At 40.8% G+C, this 16,239-nt stretch overlaps 1 pseudogene; it reads left to right on the forward strand.

The window, feature by feature from the left end:
- The first annotated feature begins 12,428 nt into the window (after positions 1 to 12,428).
- Positions 12,429 to 13,332, forward strand: LOC132225639 (cyclin-Q-like; annotated as a pseudogene).
- Positions 13,333 to 16,239: the final 2,907 nt, after the last annotated feature.

Below are 16,239 nucleotides of genomic sequence, written 5' to 3' on the forward strand. Positions count from 1 at the left end.
GTTCAGTGGCTGCTCCCTGCGTGGCAGTGGCTGCTTGTGTTTTTGTTGCTCTTCGGGCGGTTGCAGTAGCAGCTTCTCCTCAGTTGGCAGCAGCTCCTCTGGTGGGTGCTGTTCACAGCTGTGGTGGCTCTTCTGGCTTGAGGGGGGAGGCTTCCCATAAAACTGCTGTTCCTCAGACAGAGGGTGTGGTGCTCAGGAGGCTGCTATTTCTTGGGTCTGCTGCGTGGATTTAAAGGCACAAAATACAACACAAAAAGGCACCACGTACCAGGCACTGAACTCTAATATAGTCATGAAATTAATAACCCCAAATATAGGTGACGACCCAAGTTAAGAGAATTAGGGGATAAGGAAGAAAGAAAAAGATTATGGAGAAAAAAGAAAAGAAAGGAAAAGTAGAAAAAAAAGGAGTGCAAAAATGAAATTGGGAAACAGGACGGGGGAAAAAGAGAAAAAAATAAGAGGAAAAAGAAAGAATTAAGTAGAAGAGGGGGTGAGACTATTTATATGAATGAAAACTCCTATAGAACCACCACTAATCCCAACAAATTCCTGAAACAGCTCCCTGGAGATGAATGCAAACTAGAAACAACAAATAATATCAAGAGGGGGAAGGGAAAACAGAAGCACAAAAATAATCCGGGGTCGGGGGGGGGGGTTGTAGGGAAGAGAAAAACCAGCAGAAAAAAAATAAAAATTAAAAGCAAAAAAGCCTCACAACCAGTCCTAAAAATCACGCACGTACACACAGACACACACACAAAAAATAAACAAACAAACAACAGAAAAACACAATATACTCAACAATCAAGCAAACAGCAACAAAAGAATAGAAAGATAAAAGGAGAAAAAAATGGATAGTGAAGAAAGATAAGGGATATGTGTATAAGGATTTAGAGCAGTGGATTGGAAATAGAATATATAATAGGGTGAAATTTTGACAGGAGGTAAACAGAAGGACAAGGGAAAATCTAAAGCAGGAATAGGGTAAGAGAAACAGGACAACAAAAGGGGAAGAGTGAGGGAGAGCACTTTATCATAAAGGTAAAATTAAGGTAGGGAAAATTGATGCTAAAGGAACAATGAAAAGAGAATGGGGACACTAATCCCAAAATAAAAGAAAGTGAAATTAAAATGGCACTTTAAAAAATGGTAAAATGGTAGCAGTAATAATACTGGTTAAAAATAAAAATGTAGTAATTAAAAGGGTAAAATCAGGTACTAGAAAAATAAGAAAAAATAATTGGTTTCTTAGTTAAAAGGTGAAAAAAAAATTGCAGTAGTGAAGGTCCTTCAGTTATTCTACTCGTCAGTCTGGCTCGCCTTGGTCCTGCCAGGTATTCAGGAGAGTGTTGAGTTTCCCTGCGATACACCGTTCCTCCGTGTTGTAAACCACAATCCTGATTTGAAAGCAGGCCGTATTTGTGTCCCAGACTGTCTTAAATTGTGTTTAGCTAAGAGTCAGTTTGTGGCTCAGCCTCTGGGAGGCAGTGTTTTTGGCTTGGCCTCTGAGGCTATATGGCTTTTCTTTCCACTAGCAAGGGTATATTTTCTCTATTGTACTTAAAACTGGTTTGGGGAGGTCAACTGTCCAGAGCTGGTTCTTTAATCATTACCCTGCTCTGTGTTATTGCTGGGATTTAAAATCCCTCTATAGGCCGGACCCTGTTAACTCCCAGGTACTGATCAGATTATTTTAATCCTTGATCTCCTTCAGGGTGGAATCTGGGCGTGGCTGTGCCCCTTACCTGGGGGCTAGGTAGAGGAGTCCCACTTTCCGGAAAGAATGACTGCCCTGATCCTGGGTCCAGTGGTGTTTCAGCACAAAGTTCGCTGCCATCTCTCCCCTCCCTGCCTCTCTCCTCAGCCTCTCCCCATATTCCACTTGTCGGCACATTCTCCCTCTCTTCAGCACAGGTGAGTGTCTGTATCCGAAATGTCTTATGAACAGGATTCAGTGAAAACAAACAATTGCAGGCCGCAGAAACGGGGAGGGCTGAGTTTCTGTAAGCTCTTCTTTTACTGGCACTGCATGCTCTGGTCAGCTCTTCAGCTTCCCCATTTAGGCTCAGTCCCCTGTGATCACAGAACCCAGATGTCAAATCTCCCTGTGCCAGGAATCCCTCAGATCTCCTTTCCCCAGTCAGGGGCTGTGCCTAACCCAAGGGACTTGGCTGTCTGCCTTGTGGTCTCCCTTTGACCCTCTGGGCTCAGAGGTCTGGCAAACTTTCCTACCCTAATCCCAGGATTTTTTGTTGTTTTATTTTGTTTTTTTTTTTCCCTTTCTAGGGGAGTTCTTCCCTTCCTGGCAGCAAACCATCTCACCAGCTGAGTAATTTCGCCAATTTGGGGTGGGTGTTAATAGTTTCAGCTGCTTACTCCATTTGCTCCGGGACATGACCTGGGACGCGTCTGCCTATATTGCCACCATCTTCGGAATCCATTTTTATAGCTGTATAATACTTCACTGTGTGAAAGCATTTGTTTTCATTTTTAAATAGAAAATAGGCTTATCTTCCAATTTTGTAATATGTATTGTGAAAGAAGAACTATGAGCATCCTCATATGTGGACAAATATGAACTGGCAAACTCTTCTCAGTATCACCTCGGTTGGAAAAACAGGTACATCCACCTTCATCTTGCACAAATTCTGCAATAATATTTTAGGAAATTTCCTGTGAAATGTCACACACCTAATTATAACAAATGGACACTAAATCTTTGAAATTTGGAAAACTGGTTAATATGAAACCAACTTTTCCTGCTACAGATATATTGAAATGAATATACCTTCCTTTCATAGTCAGTAAAATAAGTAAATAGATAAATTAATTACAAGACAACTTCCCTGAAAATAGTTCATCAACAATTTTATTCATGTTTCATATTCCTCCTATACAAGAAAGAAAGAAAGAAAGATCGATATACTTGGTGAATCATTGGTTTTTAGCCTTTTCCTGTGTCAGAGACCACTTGGTGAATCTATTGAATACTATAGACATTTCCCTTATGTAATTTCCAAATGAAAAGTTCTCTACAGCAAACATAGGTACAAGATCCTCTTATCAAAATAATAATAGAGATTATTATTTTACACAGTACAGGATTGCACATTTCTATACTCAAATCTAGTATTTCAAATCCAATTCTAATAATGAAGTGTGTATCCTTTAAGTTTATATAGTTAGACTAACTTTTATTACAGTGGGTATTTTCCAAGGTGAACTGATGTCTTTTTTTTCAGACAAAAGAAGTGTGCTTTCAGAACAAATTCTTAGTAGTTCAATAAGTATGAATCTTCACTTTAAACCTACATAGCTTCTTGTTCCCAAAGTGTAAGATTCTAAAATAAGATCAATACAATTGAGTTCTTTGGAGAACTGTTGAAGTGAATAGAGGCAAACAGTAATGCTAAAATAGACTGAATTTAGCTTGAGGTTTAAATCCTATCCCTGTAAGTCATTATGAGTTTTTTCACACATTACATATTGCATTCATTATTATAAGTGCTAATACCTCTTTAGCAATTACAAATCATATTGATCATCAGTATACATTCTCAATCTAATGAATGGTATCATTTCTTTTGCTTTGAAAGATATGAATGAAATTGAGGCGTATCTCTTCACTCAATGTTACTGTTTTCACATAAATAATGGTTTCATGCTCATATCTTTTATTTTTTAATTTTTTTTAAAACATTTGAGTTACTGACAGTTTCTGCACTCTTTCTTGAATTTATAGGAGTTAATATGATCACATAGGCTTCAGGTACAGAAGTCTATGATACCTTATTTGCATTTTGCATTATGTGTTTCCCTAAGTCAGATCTCCTAGCATCTCTAGATTTTGAAACATTACCTAAGTTATTTCCTCCTGAGGGTCCTTCTGCTTCTCTTACTTCCTCCTCTTCCACTTCTCAGACTTCTTATATCACCTCTATTTCTTGATGGAAGTGGTGCCATCTGTCCACCCCCACTTTGAAAAGATGTTTTCTTGCTGTAGTCTACTTTACCTGTTTTTCCACCCACAGACTAAAATGATTACACATAATATGAACACTACATAACATTTAACCTGAAAAAATGAACAACTGTTTGAAACCCACTTATTATTGGAACTAAAATCAAGATCTACCTCAAATTCTTCCCCAAAACAAAGCATTTCCTTCAAAAATGATAGAGTCCTTTTTCATGGTAAGTTTATGAAACACTTCATTATTAAAAATATTCCATTGAAGTATTCAACACAGAACCATATATGTTGGTTAATAAAAGTCCTCCAAAGACCTTTAGTAATAAGGACTAAAATGTCTCACATTCCAGGAAAAAAAAAAAAACATACATTCCATTCTTGTCTTTTAATAGGCTTATTCTTGGTTTTCTGGATAGAGAGAAAGGGAGAGGGATAGAAAGATGGAAACATACATGAAAGAGAAATATATTGATCAGCAGCTTCCTTAAATGTCTCATACTGGTGGACCAGCCAGCACCCTAGGCATGTGTCCTGACCAGGAATAGATGATGAGACATCTTGGTTCACAATTCAATGGTCAACCATTGAGCAATACTGACTGGGCAATGTGGATTACTTTTTAGAATGTGTCTGTTACTTCATTTTTCTTTTGACAACATCTATTTCATTTTTTCCTGGGCACATGTCTCACATAAACTATTTTTTAAAACAAAAATCATTCATTCAAAATGATTAGGTATTTTGTTCCTCCTCTACCAACTCTCCGATTTCTTACTTTTATTATTTCTGTAGTCAAAATGACAGACAAAAATGTCCAGAATGACTGCAACTCTGTATTTACATAGTTCTGATTTGTTTTTTCATTCTATTTTTAATCGGCTTCTTGCACAATCTTTAGTATTTTTATATTATACACTGTTTTGTTAAATATGGTTCTAAGAAAACAAGCCATCTTGAAGGGGAGAGCTGCTATGACTAGGAACCCAGCCTCACGTCCACCCAGATTGGTCTCAGACATCACCTGAGATCCTAGAGCCACTCAGGCCAAAGACCTTTTATGGCAGCAATAGACCCACGGACACCGGGACTCCAGCCCCAAACCACCTCAACTAACTCCTGTGAGTCTTGGAGTGCAAAATTGAATTGCCGATCCACTCTGTGGCCATTGGCCACTCACTCCCTGGCACCTGGGTTCTGTAATGATAGCTAAAATGGTAAGACAAACAAACAAACCCCAAAGGAGAGAAAAGGAGGCATTGCCGAGAAGGGAAACTCAACTAAATGGAGGCATACAATATGTTCGAAAAGGAATTCAGAACAAGGGTCATAAAGTTCATACACCAGATGCCTGAGAAGCCCAAAACTTACGTAAGAATCAAGGAAAAAAGGAAAAAAAATGATAATAGCTACTATAAAAAATATGATGGAAGGTTTCAATAGTAGCCTAGAAGTAGCAAAGGATTGAATCCGCGATTTAGGAGACAGGGAAGTGTAACACACCCTGAACAACACAATCTGAACATCAATTAGAGAGATAAAATAGAAAGCATGTGGATATCCTAAAGGAAATTGGTGACCACATGAAACAAATTAACATGTGTATAATAAGGGTGTCAGAAGGACAAGATGAGGAACAAGGATTAGGAAACCTATCAGAAGAAATAATCACAAAACCTTCCTGATCTTGGGAAGAGAAAGTCACACAAGCACACAAAGTCCCAAACAAGATGAACCCAATAAGACCTATACCAAGACACATTGTAATTATAATGGCAAACAATAACGACACAAACAGGACCTTAAAGGCTGCAAGAGAGAGACAGAGAGTTACCTACAAAGGCTCTCCTGTTAGATGATCAAATGATTTTTAACAGAATCACATCAGGCAGGAAGGGAATGAAAGGAAATATACAAAGTGATGCAAAACAGGGGACCACATCCAAGAATACTTATCCAGCAAGGCTATCACTCAAAACTGTAGAGGAATTCAGTGTCTTCACAGAAAAAAAAAATCTAAGGGAGTGTTTCACAACTAAACCATCAATGCAAGAAATGCTAAAGGGACTGTTGTAAAAAGAAGGAATAGAAGAGACAGAAGAAACCCAGGCATAAAGAAAAAAAGTGGCAACAAATCAGTACCTATCAAAATAACCTTAAACCTAAATGGACTAAACACTCCATTCAAAAGATATAGAATGGCTAAAATTATAATAAAACAAGACTCATATGTATGCAGTCTATGAGAAACCCACCTCATAATAAGGAACTCTAACGGACTGTAAGTGGAAGGAGAGAAATATTTTTCAGGCAAAGGGGGGGGGAAATTAGGGGATCAATAATTATATTTGAAACAATAAATCTCGAGTTGCCAAGATGGCAGCGGAATAGGCAGACCCGTCCCAGGGCTTGTCCTAGAGCAAATTGAGTGAGCAGCTGAAACTAGTAACACCCACCCTGAATTGGCGAAGTAAACTCATGTGGTGAGACAGTTTACAGCCGGGAAGGGCAGAGTTCCTCTGGTAAGGTAAAAACCAGGGATCTGGGCAGATAAGTTTGCCACACCTCTGAGTCCAGAGGGTCAGAGGGAGACAATGCAGCACACAGCCACGACTCTTGGAACAGGCACAGCCCCTAACTGTGGAAAGGAGATCCGAGGGACTGTTGGTACAGGGGGATTTGAGATCTGGTTTTCATAATTACAGAGGACTGAGCCTGAAAGGGGCAGCCTGAAGCGCTAACCAGACCATGCAGTGCCGGTAAGAGAGGAGCTTACAGAGACTCAGCCTGCCCCGTTTCTGTGGCTGGCATTTGTTTGTGTGTTTTCACTGAACCCTTTTCATAGGACCTTTTGTATAGAGACACTCACCTGTGCTGAATAGCAGGTGAACGTGCGGATGAGTGGATTCTGGCGAGAGGCTGGGAGGAGAAGGTGGGACAGGAGAAGTGGCAGTAAATTGAATGCTGAGTCACTCCTGAGCCCAGGACTTGGGCAGCCATTTTCTCCTGAGGCTCTAATTCCTCCCTCCAGGCCACAGGCAAGGAAAACAGCCATATCCAGATTCTACCCTGCATGAGATGAAGGATTAAAATAATCTGATGAGTCCCTGGGAGTTATCAGTGTCTGCCCTATAGCGGGGCTTTCAGTCCCAGCAATGACAACAACAACAACAACAACAACAACAACAACAACAGGAAAAGGCACTGATATTCCTGAAAACTGGGATCTGAAGCCAGCCTAAGGAATAACATTTCAATTTTTCATTTTTATTATTTTATTATTATTTTGTTAGCATTTTTTTGCATTTTTCTTTGTTCTCCTTTTTTATTGTTTGTTCCCTTATTTCCTACTTTTTGTTACATTATTTCTTCAACCACGTGAGCAGCAGTTACGTGAGTGGCACACACTTCTCCAGGGAACATCAGCCCCCTGAGCAGCCTGCTTTGAGCCAAAGAGCAGCAGTCTCATGTGACTTGCCCCTGTCCAAGGAGCAGAAGCTCTGTGAGCAGCCCGCTCCCCTATCCAAGGAGCAGCAACCACGCGAGCAGTCCGACCTGTCTGAGGAGGAGCAGCCCCATGAGCAATCTTCCTATATCTGAGGAGCGGCACACCTCCGAAGCCTTCCCCTAACCGAGGAGCAGCAGTTGCGGACATCCTGCAGTAGTCTGAGGAGCAGCAGCTGCACAGGCAGCTTGGCCTGGTCCAAGCAGCAGAAGCCTCACATGCACTCTGCCCAATCTGAGGAACAGCAGCTGTGTGAGCAGCCCACCCCCATCTGAAGAGCAGCAGTTCTGTGAGTGGTCCGGCCCCACTCGAGGAGCAGCAGCAGCCCAACCCGGTCCAAAGAGCAGCAGTCACACGAGCAGACTGCCCACATCTGAGGAGCGGCAGCCCTGCACAGCACGCACCAGTCTGAAGAGCAGAGTCACAACAGCCTCCACCTGTATGACAAGCAGCAGACAGGTGAGTGGCTTGGCCCTGTCCGAGGAGGAGCAGCCTCACCTGCAGCTCACTCCCGTCCAAAGATCAGCAGCCTTGCAAGCAGCCAATCCTCATCGGAGGAGCAGTAGACATGCAATCAATGTGTCCAATTCCTAGGAGCAGTAGCCCCACAAGCAGCCCACCACATCAGAGGAACAACAGCAGTGTGTATCCAGCCTCCATCCAAGGATCAGCAGCCATGTGAGCAGTTCGCCCCAGTTCAAGGAGTAGGAGCTGTGTGTATGGCCCACCCCCATCCAAGGAACAGCAGCCTTGTGATAAGGACATCCTTGGTCTGAGGAATGTCAGCTGTGTGTGAAGCCTACCCCCACCAGCCAGAGGCGCCAACATAGCTGTGAACAGCACCCACAAGACGATCGGCTGCCAACTGAGGAACAGCAGCTATCACAACTGCTTGAGGAGCAACCACAGCCCGAGGAGCCACTGCCACCCAAGGAGCAGCCCCAGAGTGACTCAGCATCTATATATATTGGTGAGATCAAACATGGGTAGACAAAGAAACCCCCAAAGGAAAGAAGAGGAGAACTCGCCAGAAAAGCAGCTAAGTGAAACAGAGGCATGCAGCTTGACAGAAAGAGAATTCAGATTAAGGGTGCTAGAATGCATAAACCAGATGGAGGGGAAAATCAACTACTTATGCAAGAATCAAGAGGAACGGAAGAAAAAATAAACAACTTATGTAAGAATGAAAAAGAAACGGATGAAAAAAAATCAATAAATTATGTAAGAACCAAGAAGAAATGAAGAGTAATATAGCTGCAATAAAAAAACACCAATGAAAGTTTCTATAGTAGACTAGAAGAAGCAGAGGACTGAATTAGCGAATTAGAAGACAGGGAAGCAAAACACTCCATAACTGAACTGCAATTGGAGAAAAAACTTCAAAGACAGGAGGAGAGCCTAAGGGAGCTATGAGACAGCATGAAATGAAACAACATGTGAATTATAGGGGTTCCAGAACAACAGAAAGAGGAAGAAGGATTAGAAAACCTATTGGAAGAAATAATATCAGAAAACTTCCCTGAGGTGGGGAAGAAAAAAGTCACACAAGCCAGAGTCACAAACAAGGTGAACTCGAAAAGACCCACACCAAGACACATCATAATTACCATGGCAAATGTTCAGGACAAAGAGAGAATCTTACAGGCTGCAAGAGAGAGATGGAAAGTTACATACGAGGGATCTCCCATTAGATTATCAAATGATTTCTCAACAGAAACACATCAGGCCAGAAAAGAATGGACAAAACTTTACAAAGTGATGCAAAGCAAAGGACTGAATCCAAGAATACTCTATCCAGCAAGGCTATCAATCAAAATTGAAGGGGAAATAAGAAGCCTCAAAGACAAAAAAAGGCTAAGGGAGTTTATCACCCCCAAACCAGCAATGCAAGAAATGCTAAATGGACTGGTGTAAAAAGAAGAAATAAAAAGGTAAGAAAGAAAACAGGCAAAAAAAAAATAGAAATGGCTACAAACAAGTACATTTCAATAATAACTTTAAACGTAGATGGACTAAATGCTCCAATCAAACGACATCGAGTGGCTGAATGGATAAAAACCCATGACCCATATATTTGCTGTCTACAAGAAACCCTACTCAGAAGAAGGGACTCACACAGAATGAAAGTGAAGGGATGGCAAAATATTTTTTAGGCAAATGGAAATGAAAAAAATAAAAATAAATAAATAATTATATCGGGCAAAATAGACCTCAAATTGAAGGCCATAACAAGAGATAAGGAAGGCCACTTCGTAATACTAAAGGGATCCATACAAGAGGATATAACCCTGATAAACATATATCCACCCAATGCAGGAGCGCCCAAATACATAATAAAGCTCCCGGAAATATCAAAGGAGATATCGACAATAATACAATCATAGTAGGGGACCTTAATACACCACTGACATCACTGGATAAATCCTCTATACAAATAATCAGCAAAGAAACAGCAATCCTAAATGACTCACTAGATCAGATGTCTTTAATTGACATCTTCAGAACATTTCACACCAAAGCCATGGAATATATGTTCTTCTTAAGTGCTCATCGGACATTTTCTAAAATAGACTACATATTGGGTCACAAACAAGGTCTCCCCAAATTCAAGAAGATTGAAATTATACCAAGCATCTTCTCAGATCACGATGGCATAATATTAGAAATAATCTACAATAAAAACCATTCAAAATACTCTAACCCTGGAAGCGGAAATAGCATGTTATTAAATATTTATTGGTTTACCAATGAGATCAAAGAAGAAATTAAAAACATCCTGGAAACTAACAATAATGAAAGAACAACAATCCAAAACCTATGGGACACAATGAAAGCTTTCCTGTGAGGGAAGTGCATAGCTCTACAGGCCTATCTCAAAAAACAAGAAAAAATGGTAGTAAATCATCTAACTCTACATCTCAAAGAACTAGAAAGAGAGCAACAAGAAAACCCCAGAGTGAGCAGAAGGAAGGAGATAATAAAGATTAGAGCAGGAATAAATGACATAGAGACGAAAAAAAACAATACAGAAAATCAATGAAACCAAGAGCTGGTTCTTTGAAAGGATAAACAAGATTAATGAACCTCTAGCCAGGATCACAAGGAAGCAAAGAGAGAGGACCCAAATAAACAAAATCAGAAACGATAGAGCTGTAATAATAATAGACCCCACAGGGGGAAAAAATGATTGTTAAAAAATACTATGGACAGCTCTACTCCAACAAACTAGACAACCCGGAGGAAATGGACATATTCCTAGAAAAATACCACATTGCAAAATTCAATCAGGAAGAATATAAAAATATCAATAGGCCAATAACTATGGAAGAAATTGAAGCAGTCAAAAAAGCTTCCAGCAAACAAAAGCCCAGGACCAGATGGCTTCACAGGGGAGTTTTACCAAACATTCAAGGAAGAACTAAAACCTATCCTGCTCAGACTATTCCAAAAAATTTAAGAGTGAGGAACACTTCCAAGCTCATTCTATGAAGCCAGCATCACCCTAATAGCAAAACTAGTTAAAGACAACACAATGAAAGAGAATTACAGGCCAATATCCCTCATGAACATAGATGCCAAAATGCTCAACAAAATCTTAGCAAATTGGATCCAGCAATACATCAGAAATATCCTACACCATGCCCAAGTAGGATTTTTCCCAAAGATGCAAGAATGGTAGAATATCTGCAAATCAATAAACGTGGTACATCACATAAACAAATTGAGAGAAAAAATACATAGTCATATCAATTGATGCAGAAAAATCATTTGACAAAATCCAACACCCATTTTTGATAAAAACTCTCAGCAAGGTGGGAGTAGAAGGATCATACCTCAACATAATAAAAGCCTTATGTGACAAACCTACAAACAACATCATACTCGATGGGCAAAAACAATTACTCTAAGAAGAGGAACAGGACAGGGATGCCCACTCTCACCACTTCTGTTCAACAGAGTACTGGTAGTGCTAGGTAAATGCAATCAGACAAGAAGAAGTCAAACAAGGCATGCTAAGTGGAAAAGAATAAGTAAAACTGTCATTATTCGCAGATGGCATGGTACTGTCCATAGAAATACCTAAAGACTCCATCAAAAAACTAGGAGATTTAACAAATGAATTCGGCATTGTAGCATGGTACAAACTTAACAACCAGAAACTTATGAATCTTTGGCTTTTTGATACACCAATAATGAACTCACAGAAAGAGAAACAAAAAAACAAACAAACAAACAAACAAACAAAAAAACAAACAAAAAAAAAAACAAAACAAAATGCCATTTACCAGTGTAAAAAAAAAAATTAAGAAACCTAGGAATAAACTTAACTAAGGAGGTAAAAGACCTGTTCTTGGAAAACTACAGGAAATTGAAAAAAGTGATAGAGGAAGAATAAAGCAAATAGAGAACATACCATATTCATGGATTGGTGCAATCAACATCATTAAAATGTTCATACTACCCAAAGCAATGTACAGTTTTAATGTATTCCCCATTAAAATATCAATGGCATATCTCACAGACCTAGAAGAAAGTTTCCAAAAATTCCTATGAAATTAAAAAAGACCGCAAAGAGTTACAGCAATCTGGACAAAGAAGAACAAAGTTGGGGGGATCACAATACCAGATATCAAGCTATATTGCAAAGCCACCATTCTCAGAACTGCCTGTTACTGGCACTAAAACAGACATATAGACCAATGGACAGAACAGAGAACATAGAAGTCGACCCTAACCATTATGCTCAATAAATATTTGACAAAGGAGGCAAACACATAGAATGGAGTCATACAATCTCTTCAATAATTGGTGTTGGAACCAGGGTGGCCGTCCCGCCTGGGCGGGGTGGGGGTAGGTCTGCAGGGGCGGGCGCTAGTACTCTGCTGGCGCTGGCCCCGCGCTGGGAACACTTGCCCTTCAGAGGGGTTTGGGGCCTCAGGTTGGGGCCCCATGGAGGACCTTAGCCTGGACAGTTGCAGACAGGAGGACACAGCTCCGGGCGCCAAGGGGTGGCCCTCACCCCAGGTGAGGGTGCACTTCCCCGTGACAACATTCATCATGGAGGCAGGTGTCAAGCTAGGGATGCAGTGCATTCCCCTCACCACCGCCTGTGCCATTTACCATGTTTTTCTGCGAGATCAACCTGGACACCTATGACCCCTACTTGGTGGCCATGTCTGCCCTTTACTTGGCTGGCAAAGTGGAAGAACAGCCCCTGTGAACCCGTGACATCATCAATGTGTCCAACAGGTACTTCCACCCTGGCAGGGAACCCTTGGAGATGGACTTCTGATTCTGGGTGATCCGGGACAGCATTGTGCAGTGCGAGCTCCTTGTGCTGCGGGTACTGCGCTTCCAAGTCTCCTTTCAGCACCCACACAGGTACCTGCTCCACTACCTGATTTAACTCAAGAACTGGCTGAATCATTACTGCTGGCAACAGACCCCCATCTCCGTCACTGCCTGGGCCCTGCTGCAGGACAGCTACCGCGTCCTGTTCCAGGCTCAGCACATAGCGGTGGCGGTGCTCCACCTGGCCCTGCAGGTCTATGGGATCCAGGTGCCCGCCGAGGCAGAGGCCGAGAAGCCATGGTGGCAGGTGTTTAGTGGCGACCTTACCAAGCCAATCATTGATAACATTGTGTCTGATCTCACTCGGATTTTTACCATGGACACAGAGATCCCCAAAGGCCCTGGCCCAGGCCTGTCTAAAGAGAAGCCTCGGACGCTTGGCTGCCAGGGGACAGCGCCCCCACATCGCCCTGAAGGCCGGTCCCCAGAGCACTGGCTGGGAGGACTGGTTTTGTGCTTCTTGGGACAGGCAGGTGAAGGTGATGACATGCTGCCACTTTGATACTCAGGCTTTGACTGTCCCTGGCAGCCATGGTCCAGATGGTGATGGGCGCTGCACCTCACGAGGGCAGGAACATGCTGCGGGCGGCCCTGAGGCCTCTGGGTCTGCTTTTGTCCTTTGAAAGGACGCAGACTACAGCTGTGGTTTGGGATCAGTGGAAGGAAAATCAAAGAACGGATGGGACTGTGCCCCAGGGGATTTTTTTAAAGGACAGATTTAGAGAAAGTATGACTCAATCAACATAGAGGAAATTTTATTTTGTTTCATTGACTATATTACAAAGCCAAAATAAAAACATAATAATAATTGGTGTTGGACATATAGCACAGACACATGCAAAAAAAATTAATGTAGACCACCAACTTACACCATACACAAGTATAAACTGGGAATGAATAAAGGACTTAAACGTAAGTGGGTAATCATGAAAATCTTAGAAGAATCCATAGGCAGCAAAATAGCAGGCATCTGTCTCAGCAATACCTTTACTGATACAGCTCCTAGGACAATGAAAAATGAGGAGAAAAGAAACAAATGGGACGACGTCAAATTAAAACGCTTCTGCAGAGAAGAAGCAGCCAACAAATACTACAACAACAACAACAAAACAAGGAAGTCCACTATCGGGGAGAAGATATTTGCCAATGTTATATCCTATAAGGACCTATTCTCCAAAATTCATACTGAACTCATCCAATTAAACAAAAGGAAGGTCAACATTCCAATAAAAAATGGGCATAGGACTAAGACACTTTTTGAAAGTGCATATACAGAAAGCCAAGAGACACATGAAAACATGCTCAAAACCATTAATCATCCAAGAGATGCAAATCAAAAGGACAATGAGATACCATCTCACAATGGTCAGAATGGCTATCATCAAAAATTCAACAAACAACAAGTGCTGCCAAGGTTGGGGTGTAAAAGGAATCCTCTTGCATTTCTGGTGGGAATGCAGACTGGTATAGCAACTTTGCAGAACAGTATGGAGTTTCCTCAAATAAGTTAAAAAATGTAGCTCCCATTTTAACCAGTAGTCCCACTACTAGGAACATATCCCAAGAAATGACAAACACCAATCAGAAAGGGCATGTGCAACCACATATTTATAGCAGTACAATACATAATAGCTAAGATTTGGAAGAAGCCTAAGTGCCCATCAGCAGATAAATGGATTAAAATCTGTGGCACATATACACATAGGAACAATACACTGCTGTAAAAAATGAAGAACTTTTACCATTCCCCAAAGCATGGAAGGACATGTAGAGCATTATGCTGAGAAAAAAAGGGCCTTTGGAGAAGGATAAATACCACATGACCTCACTCATTTGTGGAATACAATGAACAACATAAACTATTGAACAAAAATAGACTCAGAGACACAAAAGCATGGAACTGGTGGTCAAACCTCAGAGGGAAGGCAGGACTAGGGGGTAAGAGATCAACCAAAGGATTTGTATGCATGCATATCAGCATAACCATGGACATAGACACTAGGGGAGGAAAGGGCATGTGCTGGGGGTACAGGTGCACAATGGGGAAAAGAAGACATGTGTAATGCTATATGTAATCCTCTAAAAAATAAAGAATTTTTTAAAAATGTGTTCCTAGAATTATACCTTTTAAATATAGTAATTTGATTAACATACATTCCTAAATTCTCCAGTCTCCCAATAACTTCATGATGGTTGATATTTTAGCTAAATCAACATGGCATGTGTAAACATAACTCAGGTCATTGTAATTGCTCCACATAAAACTCTTTGGATGTCTGGAATTATTTTGGTAAACAAATCCAAAGTCACATATTCCACCAAGATGTCTGGTACTGATGGGCAGCGACACAAACTAAACAGCCACTGGACACAGTTCCCACCTGAAGGAATCACTTGAGCTTTCTGGGTCCAAAATGTTTTCCACAGATGTATATACCACAGTCTCCTTCCCGACATTTGAGATTCAACAAACATCTCTTGTTCCCCTTAATTTTATGAATAGAAACACTATCTCCTACCAATATAACTTCTAAAAATAATTACCCCCTATATTTTTCCTCTTATCTTTTTTGTTCATGATTGTACTTATTTACGTTTCCTTGCATGTTTGTTATTTTTACCATAGAAAAGAAGTGCCCAATAAGTAGGGATTTTGTCTTATTCAGAATCATTGTGTAGGCTACAAAACATCACTTGAAAGAAGACACTTAGGAATAATATCTACACAAACTACATTTCTTCTGCTTAGAAACTAGGGAAACAACATCAACCATTCTTCATAAATCAAATAAATGGCCTTCTGAACTCAAGAAAAATCATGAGAGAAATCCAACTCTTGGCTGTTGACAAATCCTAAAAGATAAAGGTAAAGTAAAAGGGTGAATATGTACTAACCCCCTTCAATGTATCATAAAACAGGCTCTCCAAATAAAGGACAGGGATGTAAGTGAGCTATGTACTAAAAGTCATTGAAGATCAACAACTTAATATATGTCATAATGCGTATACACACAAATTAACTTAAATATAAGATCAAAAGTGTAGCCAAAGCACAATAACAAGGTTGCAAGACGTGAAGACCAGCATTTGTTGACTTTCTCTCTCAGGGCATCTGTCTGCTATGCGTGTGTGCATATCATCTCTTAGCACCCATCCTTTCTCTGTCTTGCATGCATCACCACTTTACCCATTATCGGTCCTGGGTGCCAACCACTATGCATCACCCACCTGCCATCCTCTGTCATGCCTTGTCAACATCTCCCTCCTCAGTTGTTAAGATTAGTAATCCTGAGCCACTTTGTGGGTGCTGTGAGTTTCCCTTTTCACCCAGGCATCCCAGTCCTCCATTTTATACCATCTACTTCTCCCTTCTGAAGGGCTGTTTAAAGTGTATAAGAGAATAAAACAG

Source organism: Myotis daubentonii, chromosome Y (genome assembly GCF_963259705.1).
Source record: "Myotis daubentonii chromosome Y, mMyoDau2.1, whole genome shotgun sequence".
Taxonomy (NCBI): domain Eukaryota; kingdom Metazoa; phylum Chordata; class Mammalia; order Chiroptera; family Vespertilionidae; genus Myotis; species Myotis daubentonii.